An 11,510-nucleotide genomic window follows, 5' to 3' on the forward strand; every position below is an offset into this window, starting at 1 on the left:
ACCTTAATTAAGGCAGCTAGAGTAGCCAAAGCATCTGCCAAAGGATTCTCCTCTCTGTGCACGTGATGCATCTTCACCTTGGTGAAAAACGTCAACAACCTCCGCGTATAATCTCGATACGGAACCAAATGAGATTGATGCGTATACCATTTTCCGTTAACCTGATTTACAACCAGAGCTGAATCTCCATATATGACAAGGTTCTTGATCCTCAAATCAATCGCCTCTTCAATCCCCAGGATACAAGCTTCATATTCAGCTACGTTATTGGTGCACTCAAATGTTAACCGGGCAGCAAAAGGAATGTGGGATCCTTTCGGCGTAACCAAAACAGCACCAACACCGTTTCCATTCACGTTAACGGCCCCATCAAACATCAGAATCCATTCGGATTCAGGGTCAGGCCCCTCCTCCGGGATCGGTTCCTCGCAATCTTTCGATTTGAGAAACATGATGTCCTCATCAGGGAATTCAAACTTCATCGGTTGATAATCATCAATAGGTTGCTGGGCGAGGTAATCAGACAATATACTCCCCTTAATTGCTTTCTGAGAGGTGTACTGAATATCATATTCTGTCAAAATCATTTGCCACCTCGCGACCCGTCCGGTCAATGCTGGCTTTTCAAAAATGTACTTGATTGGATCCATCTTGGAAATCAATAAAGTGGTATGAACCAGCATATACTGCCTCAGTCGGCGAGCAGCCCAGGCCAAAGCACAGCAAGTTTTCTCGAGCAGTGAATATCTTGTTTCACAGTCGGTAAACTTTTTGCTAAGGTAGTATATGGCATGCTCTCTTCGACCAGACTCGTCATGCTGCCCCAATACACACCCCATAGACCCCTCGAGGACTGTCAGGTACAGAATTAACGGTCTTCCCTCCACAGGAGGCATCAGAATCGGAGGCTCCTGCAAATATTCTTTTATTCTTTCAAATGCCGCTTGGCAATCATCATTCCACCTGACCGTTTGATCTTTTCGTAACAATTTGAATATTGGTTCACACGTGGCTGTTAGATGAGATATGAACCTTGAAATGTAGTTCAATCTACCTAAGAAACCACGAACCTCTTTCTCTGTTTTCGGTTCAGGCATTTCTCTTATTGCTTTTACTTTTGCAGGATCAACCTCGATTCCTTTCTCACTTACAATGAACCCCAGCAATTTACCGGACCGCACTCCGAATGTGCACTTGTTCGGATTCAACCTCAGTCTGAACAATCTCAACCGGTCAAACAACTTGGCCAGATCTACCAAATGCCCCTCCTCTGTCTGGGACTTTGCTATCATGTCATCAACATAGCATTCAATTTCATGATGAATCATATCATGAAACAAAGTCACCATGGCCCTCTGATAAGTAGCACCGGCGTTCTTGAGACCGAATGGCATCACCTTATAACAAAAAGTGCCCCATGGTGTAATGAAAGTTGTTTTCTCCATATCCTCTGGCGACATTTTGATCTGATTATAGCCAGAAAAGCCATCCATGAAGGAAAACACCGAGAATTGAGTTGTATTATCTACCAACACGTCGATGTGAGGTAACGGAAAATCATCTTTCGGACTAGCTCTATTCAGATCTCGGTAGTCCACGCACATTCTCACCTTCCCATCTTTCTTCGGGACTGGCACAATGTTCGCAACCCATGGCGGATAATTAGTGACAGCAAGGAAACCAGCATCCCACTGCTTCTGCACTTCTTCCTTAATTTTCATCGCCATATCAGGTCTAGTTCTGCGCAACTTCTGCTTTACTGGAGGACAATCTGCTCTCAACGGTAGCTTGTGCACAACAATGTCGGTATCCAACCCTGGCATATCTTGATAAGACCAGGCAAAGATGTTGACATACTCTTTCAACAATACTACCAATCTGCTCTTGACACTTTCCTCCAAAGCAGCCCCGATTTTCACTTCCTTCTTGACCTCATCGGTACCCAAGTTCACGACCTCAATCGGCTCTTCATGCGGCTGAATCACCTTCTCCTCTTGTTTTAACAACCTGGCTAATTCCTCCGGCAGTTCACAATCTTCTTCGTCTTCTTCTTCAGCAAGATAGATTGGATTGTCGAAGTCATACAAGGGTGTAACAGGATTGTTATCAATGAGATCCGGAGAAAAATCGCATCTGCATGAATGTTGATTCATGCATTGCTTTAGAACCGGTGTGAGAAATTAAAAAGAAAAATGAAAACATTGCCATTTTTATTTGTTTTTATTTTTTAAACTGCAAAAATAAATGAAAAACAGAGAACACCGCTTTTAACTGAAAAACATCCTTTATTAATGATGCAAAATCTTGCAAATTTATGAACATGAGGTGGCCCTTACAATGAACCATTACATGTCGGGCAACACATATGGTTTGCATGCATACAAAATTGAAAACAGGAAAAATGTTACTCTTCTAGCAGAGTGACCCGGATGATTTCTTCGGCCTTCCAGTTCTGGATTTCCCTCCCTGGTGCGCACGGCTTTATCCATCGATCGATGTCACAGTCGCTATCAGCATCTCCACTCATCATGCAGATGTGATCCGGATCTAGCATTCCGGCACTCGTGAAGGTAACCGACGTACGACCTCCTCTGCCTTGCCCAGACGAACCTCTACCAGGCTGATATCCAACTCCGAATCGATCCTTCTTCGCAGGGACCTCCATCATTCTGCCCCAACCGGGAGCCTCTCCATTCTTTACCACCTCAGCGGCCTGCTTATATGAAGCAATGGACGGTTTTTCCTCCTCTTTAGCAAACAGAGCATTCTCCACCTTGATGGTTTCGAATGCCTGACTGGGCGTCTCCCAGATCTCGCCATCCATCTCCACGTATTTGAATGAGGACAGGTGGCTGACAAAAATGTCCTCTTCTCCGCACACAGTGACGACCTGACCTTCCCAGATGTACTTTAATTTCTGGTGCAAAGTCGACGTAACTGCCCCAGCAGCATGGATCCATGGCCTACCCAACGAGCAACTGTAAGCCGACTGAATATCCATGACGTAGAAAGTCGACTTGAACACCTCCGGTCCAATCTTCACTGGCAGCTCAACCTCCCCGAATACAGCCCGCTTTGACCCATCAAAAGCCCGCACAATCAAATCAGTCGGGGTTAAAATCAGCCCATCGCAGTTCAGCTTTGCCAGGGCCTTCTTTGGCAACACATTTAATGAGGAGCCGGTATCAACCAGCACATGCGAAAGCACGGCTCCTTTGCACTCCATCGCGATGTGTAGCGCCCTATTATGGTTCCTCCCATCCACTGTCAAGTCCATATCAGTGAAACCCAGCCCATGACTGGCATGCACATTGGACACCACAGTTTCCAATTGATTGATCGTAATCTCCTGAGGAACATAGGCCTTCTTTAGAATTTTCAGCAAAGCTTCCCTATGCCCCTCAGAGCTCAGCAGCAATGAAAGAATTGAGATCTTGGAAGGAGTCTGTTGCAGATGATCCACCAATTTATACTCCGACTTCTTGATGATTCTCAGAAATTCTTCAGCATCATCATCAAGTTTGTTTTCCGACCCCGCAGGCGCCGGCGTCATCACAGGAGTACCGTTATCCACTACAGCCTTCCCTTTCGCCCTGGCTAAAGCATCGGCCTTTTCTTTTTTATCTTTTTCTTCTTCTCCCCTCCTCAACGCATCAGGAGCAAATAATCTACCGCTGCGAGTGAAACCGCTGGGACCGGCATTACCCACCTTTAGCACGGTGGTTTCACTTGCAGATTGCTCTTCAACTTTCTCGCCATTTCAATAAACTTCCCCACCATAATGCCATGGCACGACATCATCTTTGTCGTAGGGAATTGGCCCAGGTACCGTAATGGTAACGGGAGCCGCTTCAGCTAGATCCGACAAATCCACCGGATCAAAATAAATAGTTATGGTGGAGACCTCTTCTTTTCCTTTATCAGCCCTCTCTATCAAGATAATCCCCTCGTCCATCAGACCCTGGACACACTTCCTCAGAAGTTCACACCCATTCACGGAGATAGCGCACTCAGCACACTCATGGCCGCAACCCGGATAGACCCCATTTTCCAACAACAAACTCTTGACCTCAGCCAACGGAGTCTTCAACCGATCCACAGATAACAACCCAACTCTACTCTCTGCAGAAATGACATTCACCCCCCTTTGACCATGCGCAGGCATGGGATTTGCATTGACATTGGGAGATGGTGCGAAGTTGATTGCCTTTAAATCCACTAAGTCTTGAACTGTGTGCTTAAAAGCTTTACAGTTCTCAATATTATGCCCAGGCACACCTGAGTGGAATTCACACTTCGCATTTTCGTCATAACTGGCTGGCCTTTGATCAGGTCTCAAAGGTGCCAGTGTTCTGGTTTGCACAAGCCCCAAATCTGTCAGCTTCTTAAACAAGAAAGCATAGGTCACCGGAGGCCTATCAAATTGACGATCCACTGCTCTGCCCCTGACCTGATATCCGGCCCTCTGAGGCCTCTGCTGAAAGGGTTGTCTTTGTTGTTGCTGTTGCTGTTGTTGCGGTGCAAGCTGAGACTCAGCAGGAATGGTTACCGCAGCATTGTGCTGGAAGTAACGGTCCCTACTGGGTCCTCGTTGGGAATACACAGCGCTGGTATCACCCTCCTTCTTCCTTTGACCCCCATTACCAAATGGCTTCTAAGACCCCGAAGAAGAAGATGCAGTACCCTGGATCTTGCCGAGCTTCAGCCAGCTCTCTATTCGTTCCCCTGCCACGACAATATCGGAAAAGTTAGTCACCGGACAACCAACCATTCTCTCAGCAAATGGCCCCTGCAGGGTCCCCATGAACAGGTCAGACATTTCCCTATCAACAAGAGGAGGTTGAACTCTCGCAGCCAGTTCTCTCCACCTCTGAGCATACTCCTTGAACCCTTCATTGTGCTTCTGAGACATACCCTGCAGCTGGGTACGGCTCGGAGCCATGTCAGCGTTAAACTGATACTGCTTGAAGAACGCGTCCCCAAGATCCTGCCAGTTTTTAATGTCAGAGGACTTGAGTTTGGTATACCATTCCAGGGAACCTCCGGACAGGCTGTCCTGGAAAAAGTACATCCACAGTTTCTGATCCATCGTATATGCTGAGATCTTGCGGACAAAGGCTTGTAAGTGCGTCTCAGGACAAGAACTCCCGTTATATCTGTCGAATGTGGGCGCCTTAAACTTCTGTGGGATCACAATCCCCTCAACAAGCCCCATATTAGACATATTCACCACCCCGGGAGTGGCATAACTCTCTAACACCTTTTCTTCTCAGCCAGCAGCTGGATCTCCTTATTCTGAGGCGGAGCATTGTAGGGAACGAACGGTTCGTTCTGCATTGAAAACTGATCTGCCTCCCTATCTTCCTCCCGATCTTCATCGAAACCATAGAACGGAGGCACAAAATTATCTTTCTGATTCTGCCCCGGTTGGCCACCAGTACCAGCATTATTTACAACCCCGATGGTTGTCCTCTTTCCTCCATCCCTGGAACATCCGACTCCCTGGTTGGAGACACCATCCAGGTTCACACCGCTATTTGCTGCCGAAGCCCGCTCGAGCTTCTCGACTTTATCGGCCAGAGCTTTCTGACCAACTGCAAAGCCTTGCATGATGTTGATCAGTTCGCTCATCTTATCCTTCAGCTCGAGAATGTCAGCGTTTGGGAGATCCATGAGTCTGGGAGTATTTCTTCTGGTGAAATATCTGTGAGGGCGTGTTGAGTGCAAAGGTACGACTCGGCGAGCACGAGCAATGATTCCTGTAACAATCAAGCACGTTAGCAACAGATACCTGCAAAATAAAACACAGGTTATTATGATTATGCATGGATGCAGTGTCTATCCATATGAAGGACACTTTGTCTCTCGATCCTGGCATCATTGAGACAAATAATAATCCGGCATCAATATTCTGATATGCAGTGTTTGATTTTATCTTGCAGATCGGAGATAAGTGATTTAGCATGATACCCCCAACCATGTGTGTGCTTGTGTGAGTGCATACGGCAAAGCAAATAAAGCTTGAAGATTAATCACGGAATGAAAAATACCCATCACATAGCAAAGAGTGCACCAACAGTGCCATAGTCATACATCAAATCAGATAAAATTCAAATACAATCCTCCAGAATAAGGAAAAGAAATACAAGCAAGTGAATTCCGTCAACAAGCCTGACGGTAATCCAACACAAATGAAAGATCTAGCTGGATGAGGGTCCCACAGATGGCCCTATCTCGTCTTCCATCCTCGCGAACTCTGCGGCGAACCTGAGCTCGGTGTTCTCCTGCTGCAGTCTCCCAACTTCCTTCTGATGAATCTTCATCTGCCTGAAGTAGTGGTCTCTCTCAGCCATGTAATGATCTCTCTCGGCGACGATCTTCAGATTCTCTGACTCCTTAACCCTCAGCCTAGCTTCCCACTCAGCAATAATCCTCAGATTCTCTGACTCCTTAACCCTCAGTTTTGCCTCCCACTCAGCAATGAGGACTCGGACTCGGTCATCCCTCCGATCTCTCACCAAGATTTGCCTTCTCTTCTCATCTTCAATGACTTTTGAAGCTCTAGCCAATCTCTCTTTGGTGATGTCATGCTCTCTGTTGGATGATGCCAAGGCCTGACTAATCTTCCCATAATAGGCTGTATCCCTCTCAAAGCGCTTGGCTTCCAGGGCATGCCGCTTGTCTTGATCTTCCATCTTCACTTTGAGCTCCTGATTAACCCTCTGAACCCGAGCAAAACTCATCTCCAATTCCGTCTTCGCTGTAAGCAACTGATCTCGTTCCCGCTTCATCTCTAAGAACTCATCCATACTAACAGTAGAGGGAGTCTTCTCGATCAACGGATACCAAGGATCAACCATAGGAAAGGGTAGACAAGTAAGCTCCACTCTCTTGCTGAGCCAGTCATCGAACGGGGGAAAAGATCTATTATTAGCTCTACCCCAAGAAACCTTGCCCTTCCTCTGAATGCTGCGCCACGCCTCAGATACCTGCTTTACCCTGGCCTGATTACCCTCAACTGGGAAATACACAGATTCCTGAACCTCACTTTTGTACGGTGGAAGCTCCATAGCAAATACCATCTTCCTATAAGCGGCACATTGGGAAAACCCCTACAACTGCAGATGAAATCCTGTCCAACTCCACTACTGTGAGTCCAATCTATGTCCTTAGCCCTCAAACCCATCAGTTTGGTCGCCCAAGTAACATTCTGGCCCAGAAGGACAAAAGCACCCTTGGAAGGTAAGTAACCCATAAACCACTTGAATAATAACTGCACACAGCATCGAATTAATCCCCCACGCCTCTTCTCATTCCGGTTGTGAATCGAATAATAAACATCTCCGATCAATGTAGGGATAGGATTCCTTCGGACAAACAAGCGGATGGCATTAATATCCACGAAGTTCTTCTGGTTAGGAAACAGGATGATCCCATAAATGCTCGCAGCAATCAAAGCACAGGCAGCTTCCCAATTACCCAACTCCGACTGCTCCTTAGCCTTAGCTTCCAGGAAACTCAGATGAAAACCAAGCAACTTCCCCTTCTCTTTCAGATTACCCTTCACTACCTCTGGACTCAGATAGAAAGCACGGGAAATCCCACCAATATCAGGCTCTTCCTTAGTAGCATAGAAAGGAACCTGATCCCTGATCTGGATACCCAAAATATCAGCATAGTCCTCCATCATAGGCCCTAGCACGTAATCTGGGAAGACAAAACACCTCAGCTCGGGATCATAGAACTGAAGAAGAGTATGAACGGCACTCCTGTCTCTGTCCATGAGTCTGAAAACCATCTTCAGAATACCCCCATACATCTCACGAAACAACCCCACATGGTCGGGTGCAATCAATGCTGTCATATCCTTCAGCACACTGATATCTGGGTCGAAGAAACTGTAGGCCACATCATCCTTCAAACCGGGTCTTCTCATATCTGGGCAGAAAATCTCTCAACCAGGATCTCGATCAAAAGGGTCCCTGCATATGGGTAAACATGTGTTAGATGTAACTAATGCAAGATGTAATGATGCTGATGAATGAATGCAATGCGTTGCCATCCTCCAAGCCATCTGATCATTTGCACTGCAACTGGTCTCTGAACTGATCATAACCATCTGAGGAGAAAGGTAACCACCAATCAGACCCACGGGTTCCGAAATAAACGGAAGACAGATACATCATCATCATCACTGGCCTCTGAGCAGACACATCACACAATCTCTGAATCGGCCCGGGGAATCCTGAAATAAACGGATCCCCACTGATAAATAACTCGGCCCGGGGAATCCTGAAATAAACGGATCCCCACTGATAAATAACTCGGCCCGGGGAATCCTGAAATAAACGGATCCCCACTGATAAATATCCACGAACAGCACTCCGGCGTCGCGGCAATAAACGGCCATAAATCTGACTCATAAATATGACTCTGATCCGCGGAACACATAGTCACCATCTGAGTCACCATCTGAACACGCATCTGAATGAATCACCCTCCCCTCACAGGTAAATTCTAAACAGGTCACCCTAAGGCGGATAATAGTCTCGACAATCGGGCAGAGATACTCAATGGGTTTGCCCTTTCGGGTGTGCCATTGTAGCTCCCTTAAGATCGTCTAAACCAAAGATCCGGGAAATGATCGGTCACCAGAGTCAGCAACTCAAAAGAGATAACCCAACCAAAGTGGAAAACCCCACTGGAAGAGCACTTCTCAGATGAACCTCGTCCGGCTTGTGGTATGTCACGTCGCAACAATATGCCCAACCGGCACATGAGCGACATGAGACCACGCTAATCCTAGGTGTACACTCGGGCCTGGGTTTTAGCCCCACTCAGAACACCCACCCCAAACAGAGGAACCACCTGCATAGAGGACGGCAACATGATAGTATGATGCATGCAAATATTTAATGCAAATATATACAATGTTAGAATAATAATAAATGCAATAAGCAAAACAACACAAGCAACCTAAACTATCCTGAAGCGCTAGGAGAGACTCGCTTAGGGACGATGGACCAGCAGAGGTCAACACGTAGTCCCCAGCAGAGTCGCCAGCTGTCGCATCCGCGAAAATCAACCGGCGAGCGCTGAAATAAAAACAACACAGAGCCGCCACTGGACGTTATTTATCCCAAGATAGGGAAAGGAAACGCTCAGAGAAACCTGGAAAGAACATGGTCTCGCGACCAAAGAGAATGGGTACGGGAGTCGGTTACGCAAGGGGAAGGTATTAGCACCCCTCACGTCCGTCGTACTCGACGGGATCCACGCTCTAGAAAAGAAAAGGTTGCTATAAACATCACACACACACTACCGGACAACACAGGTGGGGTTAGAAGAAGAGGGCTCGATAGGACATCGCATCCTATGCCTACGTATCTCGTCGGGAACGAGAATCAGAGCTACCGTAGTTCGGCTCACGCACGCCAAACAAGACAAAACAAACACGCAAGAAGGTGGCAAACATGGAGCCCGACTACCACTCAATGGAATTACGTCAGCATCTGAACCAAAACACACACAAACGGGCAAACGTGGAGCCCGACAGCCAATCACTGGACTTAAGTCAGCATCCGAACCCAACAAACCCACACTGGAACCCGAATGCCACTCAATGGACTTACATCAGCTTCCAAGCACACAACAAGCACAAACAATCAACGACTGGCTAAGGAGTCGGGAACTCGAGCCTAGCAACAGTCAAACAACACACACAAAAAAGAAAAAGGTTGCCCGGAGTGGTCTCGCACGACCACCTGCCTACATACCTCGTCTGGAACAAGGATCAGGGCGATGTAGTTCCCCCTCAAGGGACTGAAATTCTAGCCAGAAACAAAGGGAGACACACTACCAGGGAGCTGTACTCGAGCCTAGTGTTATCATGCATCATTGCCCTATGTTCAGGTTTCTACCTACTTGCACAACAGCAAGTTAATCCTATCCAGGAAAGAAGCAAGCATACAAGCATACAAGCATACACCAATCATAACAAGCATCTCAAACAGAAATCCACATAGCACACACTATAACCAATCAAGTGGGCTCAAACAATGGGTTTGACTGCCTCAGCAAGTCATCTGTATAAGGCTGTGTTTGCTCTTAACCTTGCCATTGAGGGGCTAAGGTGAAGCAGATGAAAGGATGAAGTGAGGATGAGACCTCACAGCTCTTATCCCTGGTCAGGGAGAGCTTCAGACAAAGGAGTGTGGGTCCAGAAAGTGGGAACCCTTCTACACTCAAAGACTCTGACACACTGTGCACTGCACAAGATCTTGGGTTTGTATCCCAATGCATCAACACAGTAGTATGAGCAGAGGGATGACTCAACAAGAATAGTGGGGGATAGGTTGCATATCCCTTGGCTTCCACCAATTGCCTTAATCAAGGTCTTTACCTGCTTGGGCACAAAATGTAAACAATCACAAACATTGCCTCTTAAGGAGGACTTCAGACAGGTGCCTGGCCAAGTAACAGGCCAGGTCTTCCAGACTACATGGAGAATAGAAGTCCTACCTCAATTTGTTTAAAAACCAAGCAGCAGCAAGCAAGTTCTTAAAAGAACTGTAAGCAACTAAATGTACCTGAAATCAATCAAGTATCATCAGTACTCAGACAGACAAACAATAAACAGCAAACGGTCAATCAGTCAGACAATACAGATAACATAGGTTAGTGCACACAAGTGCAAGCTATAAGCTCAAGCTCAAGCTCCACAACCTACAAAACAAAATCATGTTAGTTCTCAACATCAAACACATCCAATTTAATCAACTTGGTTCAATCTCCTTAAGCATTGTGCATTTCATCCTGAAAAGTCAAGCAAATGTGAGAAACAAGACCACTAGGCCAAGCCTAGGGTCCAAAGGTGACAAAAATTTCTAAACAGCAAGCGATCTTCAACCAAAATCACATTAATGCAAATAGAAAGCAAATGCAATTGGTCCCATGCTCATATCATTCACCATAATCATTTCATGACCAAAACATGTCAAACTAGGTCAAATGCAACACCAAAAGTCCAAACAGAATGACTTCAATCAAATCCATATCAAAACAATTCCAAAAATCCTCAAATAATTCACACCTAAACATGACATATTCAAGGTATAGCATGTCAAATTTCAGCTCAATTGGACAAAAGGAACTAGGTCAATGAAAATCAAGAAGTCCAGACAACATTATTCAAGCCAAATCATAACATCAACACATGCATTCACTTCAAAAATTCATAAATTAGTGAGAACATTTAATAAATGAATGGGACCAAAAGAATCATGTCCTATGATGTGTCTACAATAAGCATACCAAATTTCATATCCATCCAATACCGTATGAGAATTTCACAAAGATAATACAAACATGTGTCATACAAGGTTGCATAATGAACACACAATGAAGAAAAATATCAATCAAATTGAAAATGCCATAGAAAAATCCAGAAATATTCACATGACATCTCAACATATCAACAATCATCCATGCAAAATTTCAATCCATTCCAA

Source organism: Lathyrus oleraceus, chromosome 5, assembly GCF_024323335.1.
Source record: "Lathyrus oleraceus cultivar Zhongwan6 chromosome 5, CAAS_Psat_ZW6_1.0, whole genome shotgun sequence".
NCBI lineage: Eukaryota > Viridiplantae > Streptophyta > Magnoliopsida > Fabales > Fabaceae > Lathyrus > Lathyrus oleraceus.